Genomic DNA, 18432 nt, shown 5'->3' with positions numbered 1-18432 from the left:
AGAAGAATTGAAACAGAAAAAGGTGAAAATCTTTCCTCTATAGTTTTTATCGGTGTCCTTTCCTGGTTTTGGTTAAAAATGCGGAGCAAAATACTGACTAAATTGCTATGTGTAAACTCAGCCTAATACTTCTTTAATCCACTATTAAGGTTTCTTCTGTTACTTTTTCGGACTTGTTTGACATGATTTTCTTGAGAAACAAATAAAGTTAAGTGAGGCCAGTTTAGGTGAAGAATTGCTTGGAGTGCCTGCTGCCGTGAGCCCATGTATCCCAGGAGACTGCCATCCCATCAGTTAATCCCTCTCACAATGCTTCATTTAAAACATACGTCTATCATCTCCAGTGACAGAAAGAAAGATGCCTAACTGGGCATGGTATCCATAATTAACATTATCAAATTAAAATACATTTCAACATAAGGTGGTTTGATGCTATAGCTTCATAAATTTGAAGTTTCAGTGACCTTTTGGAAATGTATGAAAGCCTAACGCAGCCTGGAGCTTACATGCAATATTAATATGCTGGTGTTTTATTTTTGTAATATCATTTTGATTAAATATTAATTTCATAGGAACCGAAAGGTGCCATGTAGCATAAATGATTGCTTTAAAGGAGGAAAACACACATCAACAGTGTCTAAAGAAAGCAGGGCTGAGTGCCAGAAAGAATTTAATAAAATGCAGTGGTCAGAAAAATTTAGGTTTTAATAATTGATGTATTGTTTGGAGAAGTTACTGGCAGTGCCAAGAGAGCACAGAATGTATTCATTCAGTGCTGTATAAATTGTCATAGTATCTAGAGTATGGAAGGAAGAAAGTAACAGACAATCCTACAACTTACCGTAGTTAAATATGTTACCCTAATTTCATATTTTTTTATTTAGTTGATTTTTACTTTTAACAAACAAAAGGTTGGAGGGGGGGACGGGACTGGTCCTCCTCTTCATCTTTCTCTTTATTTGCCTTGTTTTCAATATACTAGTCCTCCCGGTGGGCTTCACAGACCACTCCCTCTCACTCCATTCCCACTATCCTCTCTCACATTTTCTATTCCGTTTAGACAGACTGTGATGTGAAGCACTCCACAGTCTTTCTCCCACTACCTAGCCAACCTACAGCCCCCCCATGCACCGCATATCTACCATCGCCCATTACCTGTTGCAAGACTAGAACTCCAACAGCATGCCCATATAGTAAGGACATGCTGGGGTTTGTAGTCTTTGAACATCTAGTGGGGGCAGATGGTGGATGTATGCGGCATGAGCAGCGGGTGGGAGAAAGGCTGGGAGATGTGCAGAAAAACTTTGCCCCTGTCCCCCTGTGAGAGGGTAGCGGGGATGGAGAGAGAGAGAGGAACTGGGCTGTAAAGCAGAAAACTGTGTCCCTGTGTGGAGGGTCACATTCCACTACAGGGACACAGTTTTCTTCATTACACCAGCTTTTCACTATGGAGGTGAAACTCTCACTGTTGTTAGATAAACAATTGTTTGTGCAAAGTATATAGCTAAGTTTCCCTAAACACCAAGTGATAAATGGATTCCACTAACAACATCCAAAAGCTTTACTAAAGAAGATTTTTTTTTTTTTACTCAACTATTCACAGCTTCTCCAGGCTCTTCGACAGGTGCCTGCTAATGTTTATTGGTTGTGTGACAGACACAATCACTATGCAGGCTGTAACACCCCAATGGGTGTGGACCTACAGTGCCAGTTAGTGATTTAGTGTTGGGCAAAACTCTTGAGCAGAGCTTAAGTGTCCTGCGTATTTTATGCGGAAGCTGGTTTTACCTGCAGTGGGACACCAGGTCGTTGCTGCAAGAGTGGTACTGGTAAGTGGCAGCTGAGCCAAACACCAGAGATATAGGCAGGTGAGTGTGAGTTTACACTGGAGATGTAAGAACCCAGTCAGATGCAGCAGGACAGGCTAGGTGATTAAGCAGAGCTGGTTCTGTTAAAACAGCAGAACTGAATAGCTCAGGTGCAGCTAGATGAAACAAGATTGCTGGCAGAGAGAGGCATAGTCAAACAGTTCGAAATCATACACTGGAGAGGTTAAATAGGAGCAGAGGGGTCAGGCAAAGAAGAAGGCAGGAACAGGTCAGGAAACTGGAATGCTGGAACACAGCAGATAGCACCTTCACTTGCAGAAATTACAATATTGCTCAGGCAAGGAAAAGAGGGCGGAGCACCCTTAAATGGGTGATGCCAGTCAGTTTGGATTGGAGGGGGAGCAGAATCATAGGTGCATACAAACCTTAAAGAGATTGACCTTATGCGGCCCCTACTATATGCACCAAACACTGTTGCCGCCTGAGACAGTTCAGAGGGAACAGTCCAGTGCCTGCAGCGAGGAGAAGGAGCCATGCGTGCAGTTCGGCCAAGGAAGAAAGCAGAATATAGTACATGCTAGTGGCTGCCAACTGCCAGACTTACAGATTCAGAATATAGGTGGTGCAGCCTTCCAGATGTTGGCACAGAAACCGTGTCCGCCAAATGGTTCAGTTGTCCAGTAGAGAGAAGATTGTGCCATATAGCCATTTTCTTCTCTCTACTGGACAACACTCTCACAGCAGGTTCTTCTTATTAGACTCTGCTGACTGGCCAACTCACCTGAAAAGTTATAATCCAGGAACCTTTTTCCAAATGTCATCAACTTAAACAGGAACCTCATTCAAAATGTCATCGAATTAAACAGGAAATACAAATATGGCTTACGCCATTGGTTTACCAGCTCTTTCCCAACATGCACTGCAGGTGCACAAGCTTGTTGGGGTGCAAAACCAATGCATACTAAAACATAGTGTTGCACATAGTATGTGCACACAGTATGTGCACATAACATTATTTTGTATGGGAAAGTGAAAAGTTATTTAACCCCCCAATTACAGATAAAAGAGACTATTGCTTTAACATTGCTCTGACTTGTGCACTGTGAGTTAATATACTGTAAGAGAGTAAGTCCAAAATATTCAGAATTTCTCAAAGTAGAATTATGTCGTCTGTATTTGATGTGCCTTTCAGAATTGTTTTGAGTATTATAAAGAAGAAGAAAAAAAAAAAGAAAAAAAGTCCCATGAAATAGAGTGTGAAAACTGACTTTTTAAAATACACCTGTATGTGATGGGAAATTAGTGACAGAGTCACTGATCCTTGTTTCTGACAGTAATGAGGACTTCCCTCTTTCATTACCCATGGATCACAAGGTGCTTTGATCAGCTCAGCAGGAGCTGGATCCTTTTCTTGTTTCTCCTTGAAGGACATTTTTCCTCTCACACTTCCTTACAGTTACTGTATCTAGTAAAAAGTAGCAAAATCCTGATAAAGCAGCAGCACACACACACACTTTTGGAGAATTGCTGTATGTAATGGTTACTTTGTGACCACTAGCATGACATGTTCTTTATTTATAGCAGGTATGGATGTTGTAAATAAGGAATACATTCATGAACTTTCTTGCACGCTTGATCTTTCTCTGCATGAACAAGATATAAACATTACAGTTATATGAATCTTACTGAACAGTACACCTTCAAGTTCTCAAAACGATATAATTAAGTAAAGTAAAGTAAATTTAGGATGCGTGGAGAAGCTTATACCCATATATATAATGAAAATACTCCTGTTATAATGCTACGCATAGAACTGCTTCGAGAATTGATCATGTCTTGGTCAATGGGTCAGCAAGAGAGTTGATAAATAATATAGTGTATGAACCCGGGTGCATATCTGACCATGCAATGTTGGTATGTCACATTAAAAAGGAGGAGGAGAAGCAAGGAGTAGCTAGGAGTATGTACATGAACCCACATTGGTTAACAATAGAAGTGACTAAGGGGATTTGCTCTGAACTCAGAGAATTCTGGGAGATCAATAAGGGCTCAGCAGACTTTTTAATAGTATGGGATACTCTAAAAGCCTTTTTAAGGGGGATTCTTATTAGAAATATTGCTAGGTTTAAAAAAAAGTGTAAGGAGAAAGAAGGGGTGGCACTCGCCAAAATAAATGAAGCTCAAAAGAACTATGAGAAAGATCCCCCTGAAGAGAACTGGTCTCAGGTCGATCAAGCACAAGTAGGGCTCAGCAAAGTAATGATGGAGAAGGCTCAACATGCTATTTTTTTCAGGAAACAAGGGCAGTATGCGGAGACAGGTAAACCGAACAAGGTATTTATGCGCATTGTTAATCAGAAGGGGAAGAAAAAGATTAATGGGGTAAAGGATAAGGAAGGAAGGGAGCATACTGAACAGGAGGCAATTACCAGCATAGCCACTCATTTCTATCAGGATCTTTATACGAAGGAAGGGAAGATGACAAAGGGGGAAATTGATAGATTTTTGGAGGGAATTAATCTTCCTAGACTTAATGAAGAAGGAAAAAGTAAAATGGGGGAAATATTAGTGTAGGAGAAATGGTAGCAGTCCTGAAATCCTTTACACTTAAATCAGCCCCAGGGTCAGATGGTTTGGCTTTTGATGTTTATAGATGCTTTAGTGATCCATTGCTGTCTTACCTTTTAGAGGTTTATAATGAATCCTTGAGAAAGGGGATGGTCTCCCCAACCAGGGCCAAAGCCATTATTGTATTAATTCCAAAAAAAGGTAGAGAAAATTGAGCTATGGGTTACTTTAGGCCCATATCATTACTAAATACAGATCAGAAAATACTAGCAAAAATTTGGGCTAAGCGCTTACAACAGGTGATTAATAAGCTGGTAGGAAGGGAACAGAAGGGATTCATGAAGGGAAGTAATATTTACAATAACATCAGAAGAGTGTTCCTAAACATGCAGGTAAAGGATGAGGGGGGAACCCGCTCCATCCTGTCTTTGGATGCCCAAAAAGCATTCGACAGGGTGGAGTGGGGATTCCTTTTTAAGGTTGTAGAACATATGGGTCTTGGAGAACACTTCCTAAAGGGGTTGAGGGCCCTATATAAACATCCTAGAGCTAAGATTAATGTAAACAATATAATTTCCCAGGATGAGGTTAGATTACAGCGAGGAACAAGGCAGGGTTGCCCCCTGTCTCCTCTCCTTTTCTCCCTCTTCATCGAACCCTTAGCACAGATTGTGAGAGGATCTGGGCTGTTCGGGGGGTTCGGTGTTGGGGGAGAGGATGAGAAAACACTGCTTTATGCTGATGATGTGGCACTATTTGTGAGGGACCCAAATAAAAATTTACCCATAATAATTGAGATGATCAAGGAGTTTGGTAAATACTCGGGTCTTCAGATTAACTGGAAAAAAAATCAGGGTTATTGATGCTGTCAGGAGAATATCAGAGTAGTTTAGGAGAGATACATGTGGTCCAAGAAAATGAGGCTCTAGAGTATCTGGGGATTACAATATCCAGGAAAATAGAAGATTTTGCTCAGCTGAATATGGGTCCATTAAAACAGAAGATAAAAGCTAAGATTCAAATATGGAAAAACTGTGTATGAATATAGCGGAAAGGATTCTTCTCATAAAAATGATTATTTTTCCTATGGTTTTACACGTAATAAGAGCAGTGCCAGAATGGCTAGGTGAGCAACACTTAAAAAAATAAAGAATGAGATTGACAGGTTTTTTATGAGAAGGGAAACAGACACGTATGAGACACGCATTCCTGACCCCTCCAATGATAAGCGGAGGCTTTGGAATACCAAATTTGCAATTGTATTATGTTGCGGCACAGATTGAATATATGGTTAAAGAAGACAAGGTATTAAAAACCTTCTTTAAGATGGGTAGCAGGGGAGGTTCTACATTAGAATTAATTGAGGGTGGTAGGTGTATGCACATGGAATGTGGGAGAACCCCTACTTGTGTGATGTTTAATAAAGTTTGGGAATTTACAAGATGTTTATTGGGGGTTAAGGGGAGTATGCAGTATACATTACTATGCGGTAATGTACACTAGAATTTGTGAAATTAAAAGAATATGCAGATTGGGAAAAGAAGGGGATACTTAGAGTTAAGGATTTAGTGGTAGAGAATAGGTTAAAAGATTGGAGTACACTAAAAAGGGAATATAACATAAATCAGAAGAGTTGCTTCCTATATTTACAAACGAAGAGTGTGTTTGAGAAGGAAAAATAATCCTAGATGGGTAATAGATAGACACACATTAATGGACTATATATTTGGGCTAAGGGCCGCAATCTCAAAGGTGCTGGGTAATGGTATATAAGGGTCTGGTGAGAGCTTCTCTGGAAAAATCAGGCCCAAAAAGTAGAGAAAAATGGTCTCATGAGGTAGGTCAGGTAGAAATAGAAGAGTGGGAGGAGGTTTTTACCAATATTGCATGTTCCTCTTTAACCCCTTAAGGACCAAGGACGTACCGGTACGTCCTTGGTCCTGCTCCCGTGATATAACGCAGGGTTACACAGCATAGTGAAGCCGGGACCCGCCGCTAATAGCGCTCAGAACTGAGTCACGCGGCTAAAAGCGAAAGTAAAAAGTGCCGGTTAACTCAGTGGGCTGTTCGGGATAGCCGCGGCGAAATCGCCGCATTCTGAACAGCTTACAGGACAGCGGGAGGGCCCCTACCTGCCTCCTCGCTGTCCGATCGCCGAATGACTGCTCAGTGCCTGAGATCCAGGCATGAGCAGTCAAGCGTCAGAATCATCGATCACTGGCTTCCTATGAGAAACCAGTGATCAATGATAAAGATCAATGTGTGCAGTTTTATAGGTCCCTATGGGAGCTATAACATTGCAAAAAAAAGTGGAAAAAAAAGTGAATGAATATCATTTAACCCCTCCCCTATTAAAAGTTTGAATCACCCCCCTTTTCCCATAAAAAAAAACACAGTGTAAATAAAAATAAAAATAAACATATATGGTATCACCGCGTGCGGAAATGTCCGAATTACAAAAATATATCATTAATTAAACCGCTCGGTCAATGGCGTACGCGCAAAAAAAATTCCAAAGTCCAAAATAGTGCATTTTTGGTCACTTTTTATATCATTTAAAAATGAATAAAAAGCGATCGATAAGTCATATCAATGCACAAATGGTACCGTTAAAAACGTCAGATCACGGCGCAAAAAATGAGCCCTCATACCACCCCATACATGGAAAAATAAAAAAGTTATAGGGGTCAGAAGATGACAATTTTAAACGTATTAATTTTCCTGCATGTAGTTATGATTTTTTCCAGAAGTACGACAAAATGAAACCTATATACATAGGGTATAATTTTAATCGTATGGACCTACAGAATAAAGATAAGGTGTCATTTTTACCGAAAAATTTACCACGTAGAAACGGAAGCCCCCAAAAGTTACAAAATGGCGTTTTGTTTTTTTTTTTCATTTTTGTCGCACAATGATTTTTTTTTCCGTTTCACCGTAGATTTTTGGGCAAAATGACTGATGCCATTACAAAGTAGAATTGGTGGCGCAGAAAATGGCCCTGGACCAAAAAGGCTTGGTTTTAAGGGTTCATTTATAAAAGTAAACAGACAAAGACCCCTAGAGGCCATTTTTTAAACCATTTTTAACAATCACATTTTTTATTGAAGGATATTAGGAAAACGCTTGGTTTTTAAGGAAGTATTAAGTGGAAAAAAAAGTTGTTTCTCATGACAGTAACACTTTAAAACACCAGAGAGTCTTTGTTCATTTTGGGGTGTAATGAAGCAGTTCATTTGGATATATGATGACCACTTGAGTGTCATGAATGACTAAGGGGGACAGGGAGAGTGAGCCTTAAGCTATCGCTAGTAACACTCCCCCTGCCTACTTGCCCATCCACCCTAAACAGTGGATCGACAACTTGGAGCCAATTCCTCCCAGCGCTAAAGTGCAGTGGTGTAAAAACAAATAATAAACATAGCCAGTCACAGGCCAGAAACAGAAAAACTACCAAAAACCAGAGTTAATAATATTATAAAAACAGGGCAGAATATAGTGTACTAGCAAACAGTTCATAACCCATAATACAGATAAATGGCAGACATGATAAAATGAATAAGACTGGAACAGGTATACAGCAGAATCCAGGAGATGCAGGGGATGGGTGGAAAAACTAGAACCGGATGAGTCTGAATAGTCTCCAGGATACCAAACAGGATTTATAACCTACAGAACATGGGTAACAAGCAAGACTCAGTGTGAACACAGACTAAGCATGTTCTGCTTACATAATCCTGCAAAACTGATAGATGTCCTATAAAACCAAGCAGACTAAAAGCAATATCAAAAAGGCATAACCATGTTTAAAACTCAGATAAAATCACAAGATAAATACAAGGTGCATGCTCAAGCAGACATGGAAGTGCATTGCACAAATACTGTAACCAGCATAGAAGGCAGGAGAACTCTGGTTTAAACAACCCCACCCGAGTTCTCCTAGATTCAGAGCATTAATTATTCCCTATTCAGGGAGAATAGCAAACTGCTCAAAACATCCTAGTGTGTGAATACACACCTAATCAGAAAAATATAAAAACAAATACACGGACATTGCATTGAGCTTTGCTTTCCACAATACTCTTCCAAATATTTCTTACATAAAGTAACATTTGGTGAATGGTCACAAGGCTCTTTCAATAAACTATCAGTCTAGCCATAAACCAGTGATTGGGCACCAGACAGATGACTATTAACTTATTTAATTGATAAACCAACAACCTCTTCACCAATAAAAACCCAATACAGTATCACATGCACCAGGAGTTTGCTGCTTGAGACAATCCCCGAAAACCTGCAACAACATTTGAAGGAGCCATCTACACTTTATTAAGCCAACGTTCATGCTGACGCACAAAACAGCTGTTGCCAGTTTATTCTATTTTGCCATTGTCCATTCTATTTTTAAGAATTGTGTGACACCTGTTAAACTGAACACTCCTGTAAAATGGACTCATAGTGCAGATGTCAGTTAGTGCCCTGTGTAAAGGACCCTTACAGAAGTAGTACCAGACTTGCTCTCTCTTTATATTTATGGACAATTTCAAATTCAGCATTACAATTAGTGTTGCTCACTAATATTCGCAATTCGAATATTATTCGCGAATATCGCATATTCGCGAATTCGCGAATTTCACGAATATAGCGCTATATATTCGTAATTACGAATATTCGTTTTTTTTTTTTCACAGTACACATCACAGTGATCATCCCTCTCTGCTTCCAGCTTGCGTGGTGTAAAGAAGGCTGTAATACTACTGTGTGAGACTGGCGTGCGAAAATTCGCATATACGAAAATTCGCATATGCAAATTTTTGCATATGCAAATTTTCGCGTATGCTAATTTTGTATATGCTAATATTCACATATGTTAATTTTCGCATACACGAATTTTCGCATATGCGAAAATAAAACGAGAATATAACGAATATGCGAATATTCGCGAATATATGACGAATATTCGTCCATATATTCGCGAATATTCGCGAATTCGAATATGGCCTATGCCGCTCAACACTAATTACAATATCGGCATCAGACAGTGCAATATGTGTAGAGACACATACAGTTGATGAGGTCAGAAAACATTAAAAAATACCCTGGTTTTGCATAAATTAAAGAAGTGTTATAAATTAGGGTATTTGTTACGCCTAGCGCTCCGGGCCCCCGCTCCTCCCCGGAGCGCTCACGGCGTCTTCCTCCCTGCAGCTCCCCGGTCAGTCCCGCTGACCGGGAGCGCTGCTCTGTCATGGCCGTTGGGGATGCGATTCGCACAGCGGGACGCGCCCGCTCGCGAATCGCATCCCAGGTCACTTACCCGTTCCCGTCCCCTGCTGTCATGTGCTGGCGCGCGCGGCTCCGCTCTCTAGGGCGCGCGCGCGCCAGCTCCCTGAGACTTAAAGGGCCAGTGCACCAATGATTGGTGCCTGGCCCAATTAGCTTAATTGGCTTCCACCTGGTCCCTGACTATATCTAACCTCCTCCCATGCACTTCCTTGCCGGATCTTGTTGCCCTTGTGCCTAGTGAAAGCGTTTTGTGTGTTTAAAGCCTGTGTACCAGAACTTCTGCTATCTCCCCTGACTACGAACCTTGCCGCCTGCCCCCGACCTTCTGCTACGTCCGACTTTGCTTCTGCCTACTCCCTTGTACCTCGCCTATCATCAGCAGTCAGAGAGGTGACCCGTTGCTAGTGGATACGACCTGGTCACTACCGCCGCAGCAAGACCATCCCGCTTTGCGGCGGGCTCTGGTGAAAACCAGTAGTGACTTAGAACCAGTCCACTAGCGCGCTTCTTGCCAATCCCTCTCTGGCACAGAGGATCCACTACCTGCCAGCCGGCATCGTGACAGTAGATCCGGCCATGGATCCCGCTGACGTCCCTCTGCCTTATATCTCTGATATCACCACGGTGGTCGCCCAGCAATCCCGACAGATCGCCCATCTAACCCACCAGCTGTCGGAAGTATTCACCATTGTGCAGCAACTTCAGTCGCAACTTCAGCAGCAATCATCTCCTCCGCCAGCTCCTGCACCCCTTCCGCAGCGAGTGGCCACTCCTAGCCTCCGCCTGTCCTTGCCGGACAAATTTAATGGGGACTCTAAGTTTTGCCGTGGCTTCCTTTCGCAATGTTCTCTGCACTTGGAGATGATGTCGGACCAGTTTCCCACTGAAAGGTCTAAGGTGGCTTTCGTAGTCAGCCTTCTGTCTGGAAAAGCTCTGTCATGGGCCACACCGCTCTGGGACCGCAATGACCCCGTCACTGCCTCTGTACACTCCTTCTTCTCGGAAATTCGAAGTGTCTTTGAGGAACCTGCCCGAGCCTCTTCTGCTGAGACTGCCCTGCTGAACCTGGTCCAGGGTAGTTCTTCCGTTGGCGAGTACGCCATACAATTCCGTACTCTTGCTTCTGAACTATCCTGGAATAATGAGGCTCTCTGCGCGACCTTTAAAAAAGGCCTATCCAGCAACATTAAAGATGTTCTGGCCGCACGAGAGACTCCTGCTAACCTGCATGAACTCATTCATCTAGCCACTCGCATTGACATGCGTTTTTCTGAGAGGCATCAAGAGCTCCGCCAGGAGAAAGACTTAGATCTCTGGACACCTCTCCCACAGTCTCCACTGCAATCTGCGCCTAGGCCTCCCGCCGAGGAGGCCATGCAAGTGGATCGGTCTCGCCTGACCCTGGAAGAGAGGAATCGCCGTAAGGAAGAGAATCTTTGTCTGTACTGTGCCAGTACTGAACATTTTTTGGTGGATTGCCCAGTCCGTCCTCCACGTCTGGGAAACGCACGCTCGCACCCAGCTCTTGTGGGTGTGGCGTCTCTTGATGCTAAGTCGGCTTCTCCACGTCTCACGGTGCCTGTTCGGATTTCTACTTCAGCCAGCTCTCCCCTCTCAGCCGTGGCCTGCCTGGACTCTGGAGCTTCTGGGAATTTTATTCGGGAGTCCTTAGTGAATAAATTCCGCATTCCGGTGACCCGTCTTGTCAAGCCACTCCACATTTCCGCGGTCAACGGAGCCAGGTTGGATTGCACCGTGCGTTACCGCACGGAGCCCCTCCTAATGTGCATCGGACCTCATCACGAGGAAATTGTATTTTTTGTCCTTCCTAATTGCACTTCTGAAGTTCTCCTTGGACTACCCTGGCTTCAACACCATTCCCCAACCCTGGATTGGTCCACTGGGGAGATCAAGAGTTGGGGTCCCTCTTGTTCCAAGGACTGCCTTCAACCGGTTCCCAGTACTCCCTGCCGTGACCCTGTGGTTCCTCCTGTATCCGGTCCCCCTAAGGTCATTAAGGACTCTGCCTGCCACAGGAAATGCCTCTCCCCCCCTCCCAGTCCCATCAGGCAAGCCTCTGTGTCCCCTCATGGCCCTCGTCCTGGTGTCACACCGCCCCGTGCCAGGTCTCGCCCTCTGCCCTCTCTCCCCATTCCTACTCCTGCTGTTCTGCCTGCCGTTGAGGAACCCCTCCATCCTTTCCCGGTGTCCTCATCCCAGGGGAGGCAGTTACCGGACAAAGAGAAGGGGAGACCTAAGGGGGGGGGTACTGTTACGCCTAGCGCTCCGGGCCCCCGCTCCTCCCCGGAGCGCTCACGGCGTCTTCCTCCCTGCAGCTCCCCGGTCAGTCCCGCTGACCGGGAGCGCTGCTCTGTCATGGCCGTTGGGGATGCGATTCGCACAGCGGGACGCGCCCGCTCGCGAATCGCATCCCAGGTCACTTACCCGTTCCCGTCCCCTGCTGTCATGTGCTGGCGCGCGCGGCTCCGCTCTCTAGGGCGCGCGCGCGCCAGCTCCCTGAGACTTAAAGGGCCAGTGCACCAATGATTGGTGCCTGGCCCAATTAGCTTAATTGGCTTCCACCTGGTCCCTGACTATATCTAACCTCCTCCCATGCACTTCCTTGCCGGATCTTGTTGCCCTTGTGCCTAGTGAAAGCGTTTTGTGTGTTTAAAGCCTGTGTACCAGAACTTCTGCTATCTCCCCTGACTACGAACCTTGCCGCCTGCCCCCGACCTTCTGCTACGTCCGACTTTGCTTCTGCCTACTCCCTTGTACCTCGCCTATCATCAGCAGTCAGAGAGGTGACCCGTTGCTAGTGGATACGACCTGGTCACTACCGCCGCAGCAAGACCATCCCGCTTTGCGGCGGGCTCTGGTGAAAACCAGTAGTGACTTAGAACCGGTCCACTAGCGCGCTTCTTGCCAATCCCTCTCTGGCACAGAGGATCCACTACCTGCCAGCCGGCATCGTGACAGTATTAAGAGGGAAAGCTTGTTGCATAAGCCATCATTTCCGGGTTATTGCCATTGTTTTTGACAATAATATCGTGCGTTGATTGAACAAAATCCTGTGTTTTACTCCCTCAAATGCCCCCTCTAGCAGTTACATTATCATCACAATTTAAAATCAGTTGTTCAGGTTATTTATGTGCTTTTTCTATGAAATTTATTTAAATTAGCTATGAGGGGAAATTTAGCTTTTCTGTTCTAAAGTATAGGTATTAAAAATTTATATTGGGCATCAGAACAGAACACTTTTAGATACCATCTACTTCTTAGTCCTCACACAACCATAAAAACCATAAAAGCAATAAATGAAAAGTGTGTATGATATGGTAAAAGACGGCTTAAGATAAATCATTTTTAGCAATCTGTGTTTGCAGCTTTCACCTTTTATTATTATGGTTGATTTATCGATGCTCCAGTGTCACTTATTTCCTGTGACTGTCAGACCCAAACCTATATATGTAGAGCAGGCATTTAATGATATTTATCATAGACATATGATAAGTGGTACTCAGCAAACTCTATTCTAAACATGTGAAATTCAATTCCTGATAAAACTCAAGGATGTCTGACTAAAAAGGTAGTAAATTATACACTAAATAGTTTTTGCTATTGCCTCTAATACAGATCTACTTGCAGAACAAATAAAACACATGGCACATAAAGGCTTAATCACATGTACGAATGCAGTGTGCTACATGTGTTACAGACCTATTAGAATATATTTGAAAGATGTTATCAGGCAGAGCATTACCGTCCACAGGATGTCACTGTTGATCTAAGTATAGTAACTTATGTGTTCCTGAATGTCTCTCCATTTCCCTTAATACTCCAGTGTTCCTGTAAGTGTTCAGAAAGATGAAGTGGGGCGCAACGAGAAATATTATAAAATATATGTGAATTCAAATACAGAAAACAGACATGGTCGCACATCCACAACATGCACAATGATTAGAGATGAGTGAACTTTTAAAAAATTCGATTCGACCGATTCGCCGAATTTTCTGGAAAAGTTTTTTTTTTTTTGCGCCAAATTTATATTAAAAAAGGTTATTTCTAGCCTACATACAGCCTCTATAGGGGTATAGAACACTTTGCTGTGTTCTAAAACGCATATGGAGTGTGCTGGGTTAGTGAAATAATACTGGTATTCAGAATAACATGCAGATTACCGGTATCGCTTTTAGAATCACTGCCGCACAGCAGCACAATGACAGAGCCTGGTGGTGGCATCAGTGTCAGGAGACCATATAGTGACTGAATGACAGCGTGGAGGTGTTGGCAGCATGAGGAGACCATTTAGTGGCTGAATGGCACAGCGTTGAGGTGTTGGCAGCATGAGGACACCATATAGTGGCTGAATGACACAGCTTGGATGAGGCTGAAGCATGAGGACATCATATAGTGGCTCAATGACACAGAATGGAGGTGTTGGCAGCATGTGGACACCATATAGTGGCTGAATAGCACAATGTGGAGGTGTTGGCAGCATGAGGACACAATATAGTGGCTGAATGACACAGCTTGGATGAGGCTGAAGCATGGGCACATCATATAGTGGCTGAATGACACAGAATGGAGGTGTTGGCAGCATGAGGACACCATATAGTGGCTGAATGGCACAGTGTGGAGGTGTTGGCAGCATCAGGACACCATATAGTGGCTGAATGACACAGCATGGAGGTGTTGTCAGCATGAGGAGACCATATTTTGGCTTAATGACACAGCATGGACATGTTGTCAGCATGAGGACACAATTTAGTGGCTGAATGGCACAGCTTGGATGAGACTGAAGCATGAGGACACCATATAGTGGCTGAATGACACAGCATGGAGGTGTTGGCAGCATGAGGAGACCATATAGTGGATGAATGGCACAGCCCGGAGTTGCCAGCAACATGAGTAGGCACTAAGCCTTCACAATCCCTAAGATTAAAAGATGAATTAAGAAATTTAAACCGAAGATTTTGGATAGTGGGTGCTACCTATGAGAAAATTAGAAATTCCCAGACCCAGACCCCACAGCAGCATCAGTAACCCATATATTGCCTGAATGACACAGCCTGGAGTTGGCTGATGCACGAATACACACCAGGGCTTCACAATCCCTCCCAAAAAACACCACAATTTTAGAAATTTTTGAGAAAGATTTTGGATAGCGGGTGCTACCTATGAGAAAATTTGAAATTACCAGACCCCGGCCCCACAGCTGCATCAGTAACCCATGTATTGCCTTAATGACACAGCCTGGAGTTGGCTGATGCACGAGTACACACCAGGGCTTCACAATCCCTCCAAAAAAACACCACAATTTTAGAAATTTTTGAAAAAGAATTTGGATAGGGGGTGCTACCTATGAGAAAATTTGAAATTACCAGACCCAGGCCCCACAGCGGCATCAGTTACCCATATATTGCCTGAATTAAACAACCTGGAGTTGGCTGATGCACGAGTACACACCAGGGCTTCACAATCCCTAATAAAAAAAGACAAACATTTTTGACGAAAAAATTTTACGAAAATTTAGGACAGCGAGTGTTCTCTATATATTACCAGAATCACGCAGCCTGGAGTTGGCTGCAGCATGAGGAGACCATTGAAATGTGTGATTTTTTAATTTGAAATTTAAATCAAAATTTGTGTCCCGGACCCAGCCCTGTGGGTACAAAGGACCTAATCTCACAAGCACCCACAGGGCTCATGTGGCCGTAAGATGTAGGCGCAACGTCTCCATAGCCCTGACTGGCCATTTTTGGTTTTTGTACCTTTGTTTAAGAACAAGTGCATATCCAAGAGTCCAGAAGACTCTATAATGCAGGATGGTGGACCACCAAAAGACATTATTCTATAAAATAATTTTTTATGAAATAAAGAAGCAGAGTTCATCCCTCTGCGTATTTTTTTTTGAAAATTTTACTTAAAAAATCACATGCAACAAGCGTTCAATGGTGTAATGGTTATTATTGTGGAAAATTCAAGTTTATTGTTACGCCGAGCGCTCCGGGTCCCCGCTCCTCCCCGGAGCGCTCGCAACATCCTCGCTACGGCAGCGCCCCGGTCAGATCCACTGACCGGGTGCGCTGCGATACCGCCTCCAGCCGGGATGCGATTCGCGATGCGGGTGGCGCCCGCTCGCGATGCGCACCCCGGCTTCCGTACCTGACTCGCTCTCCCTCGGTCCTGTCCCGGCGCGCGCGGCCCCGCTCCCTAGGGCGCGCGCGCGCCGGGTCTCTGCGATTTAAAGGGCCACTGCGCCACTGATTGGCGCAGTGGTTCCAATTAGTGTCTTCACCTGTGCACTCCCTATGTATACCTCACTTCCCCTGCACTCCCTCGCCGGATCTTGTTGCCCTTGTGCCTAGTGAAAGCGTTCCCTTGTGTGTTCCTAGCCTGTGTTCCAGACCTCCTGCCGTTGCCCCTGACTACGATCCTTGCTGCCTGCCCCGACCTTCTGCTATGTCCGACCTTGCCTTTGTCTACTCCCTTGTACCGCGCCTATCTTCAGCAGTCAGAGAGGTTGAGCCGTTGCTAGTGGATACGACCTGGTTACTACCGCCGCAGCAAGACCATCCCGCTTTGCGGCGGGCTCTGGTGAACACCAGTAGTAACTTAGAACCGGTCCACTAGCACGGTCCACGCCAATCCCTCTCTGGCACAGAGGATCCACCTCCTGCCAGCCGGCATCGTGACAGTAGATCCGGCCATGGATCCCGCTGAAGTTCCTCTGCCAGTTGTCGCCGACCTCACCACGGTGGTCGCCCAGCAGTCACAACAGATAGCGCAACAAGGCCATCAGCTGTCTCAACTGACCGTGATGCTACAGCAGCTACTACCACAGCTTCAGCAATCATCTCCTCCGCCAGCTCCTGCACCTCCTCCGCAGCGAGTGGCCGCTTCCGGCCTACGACTATCCTTGCCGGATAAATTTGATGGGGACTCTAAGTTTTGCCGTGGCTTTCTTTCACAATGTTCCCTACACTTGGAGATGATGTCGGACCAGTTTCCTACTGAAAGGTCTAAGGTGGCTTTCGTAGTCAGCCTGCTCTCTGGGAAAGCTCTGTCATGGGCCACACCGCTCTGGGACCGCAATGACCCCGTCACTGCCTCTGTACACTCCTTCTTCTCGGAAATTCGTAGTGTCTTTGAGGAACCTGCCCGAGCCTCTTCTGCTGAGACTGCCCTGCTGAACCTGGTCCAGGGTAATTCTTCCGTTGGCGAGTACGCCATACAATTCCGTACTCTTGCTTCTGAACTATCCTGGAATAATGAGGCCCTCTGCGCGACCTTTAAAAAAGGCCTATCCAGCAGCATTAAAGATGTTCTGGCCGCACGAGAAATTCCTGCTAACCTACATGAACTCATTCATCTGGCCACTCGCATTGACATGCGTTTTTCCGAAAGGCGTCAGGAGCTCCGCCAGGATATGGACTTTGTTCGCACGAGGCGTTTTTTCTCCCCGGCTCCTCTCTCCTCTGGTCCTCTGCAATCCGTTCCTGTGCCTCCCGCCGTGGAGGCTATGCAAGTTGACTGGTCTCGCCTGACACCTCAAGAGAGGACACGACGCCGCATGGAGAATCTCTGCCTGTACTGTGCCGGTACCGAACACTTCCTGAAGGATTGTCCTATCCGTCCTCCCCGCCTGGAAAGATGTACGCTGACTCCGCACAAAGGTGAAACAGTCCTTGATGTCAACTCTGCTTCTCCACGTCTTACTGTGCCTGTGCGGATATCTGCCTCTACCTTCTTCTTCTCCACTAAGGCCTTCTTGGATTCCGGATCTGCAGGAAACTTTATTTTGGCCTCTCTCATCAACAGGTTCAACATCCCAGTGACCAGTCTCGCCAGACCCCTCTACATCAATTGCGTTAACAATGAAAGATTGGACTGTACCATACGTTACCGCACGGAGCCCCTCCTAATGTGCATCGGACCTCATCATGAAAAAATTGAGTTTTTGGTCCTCCCCAATTGCACTTCCGAAATTCTCCTTGGACTACCGTGGCTTCAATGCCATTCCCCAACCCTGGATTGGTCCACAGGGGAGATCAAGAGCTGGGGTACCTCTTGTTTCAAGGACTGCCTTAAACCGGTTCCCAGTACTCCCTGCCGTGACCCTGTGGTTCCCCCTGTAACCGGTCTCCCTAAGGCCTATATGGACTATGCTGACGTATTTTGTAAAAAACAAGCTGAGACTCTACCTCCTCACAGGCCTTATGACTGTCCTATTGACCTCCTCCCGGGCACTACTCCACCCCGGGGCAGAATTTATCCTCTGTCCGCCCCAGAGACTCTTGCTATGTCTGAGTACATCCAGGAAAATTTAAAAAAGGGGTTTATCCGCAAATCCTCCTCTCCTGCCGGAGCTGGATTTTTCTTTGTGTCCAAAAAAGATGGCTCCCTACGTCCTTGCATTGACTACCGCGGACTTAATAAAATCACGGTAAAGAACCGCTACCCTGTTCCTCTTATCTCTGAACTCTTTGATCGCCTCCAAGGTGCCCACATCTTTACCAAACTGGACTTAAGAGGTGCTTATAATCTCATCCGCATCAGGGAGGGGGACGAATGGAAAACGGCATTTAACACTAGAGATGGACACTTTGAGTATCTGGTCATGCCCTTTGGCCTGTGCAACGCCCCTGCCGTCTTCCAAGACTTTGTTAATGAAATTTTTTGTGATCTCTTATATTCCTGTGTTGTTGTGTATTTGGACGATATTCTGATTTTTTCTGCCAACCTA

The sequence above is a fragment of the Hyla sarda genome, chromosome 1 (assembly GCF_029499605.1).
Source record: "Hyla sarda isolate aHylSar1 chromosome 1, aHylSar1.hap1, whole genome shotgun sequence".
Lineage (NCBI taxonomy): Eukaryota > Metazoa > Chordata > Amphibia > Anura > Hylidae > Hyla > Hyla sarda.
The sequence above is the reverse complement of the archived record's forward strand: the minus strand, read 5'-3'. Positions refer to the sequence as shown.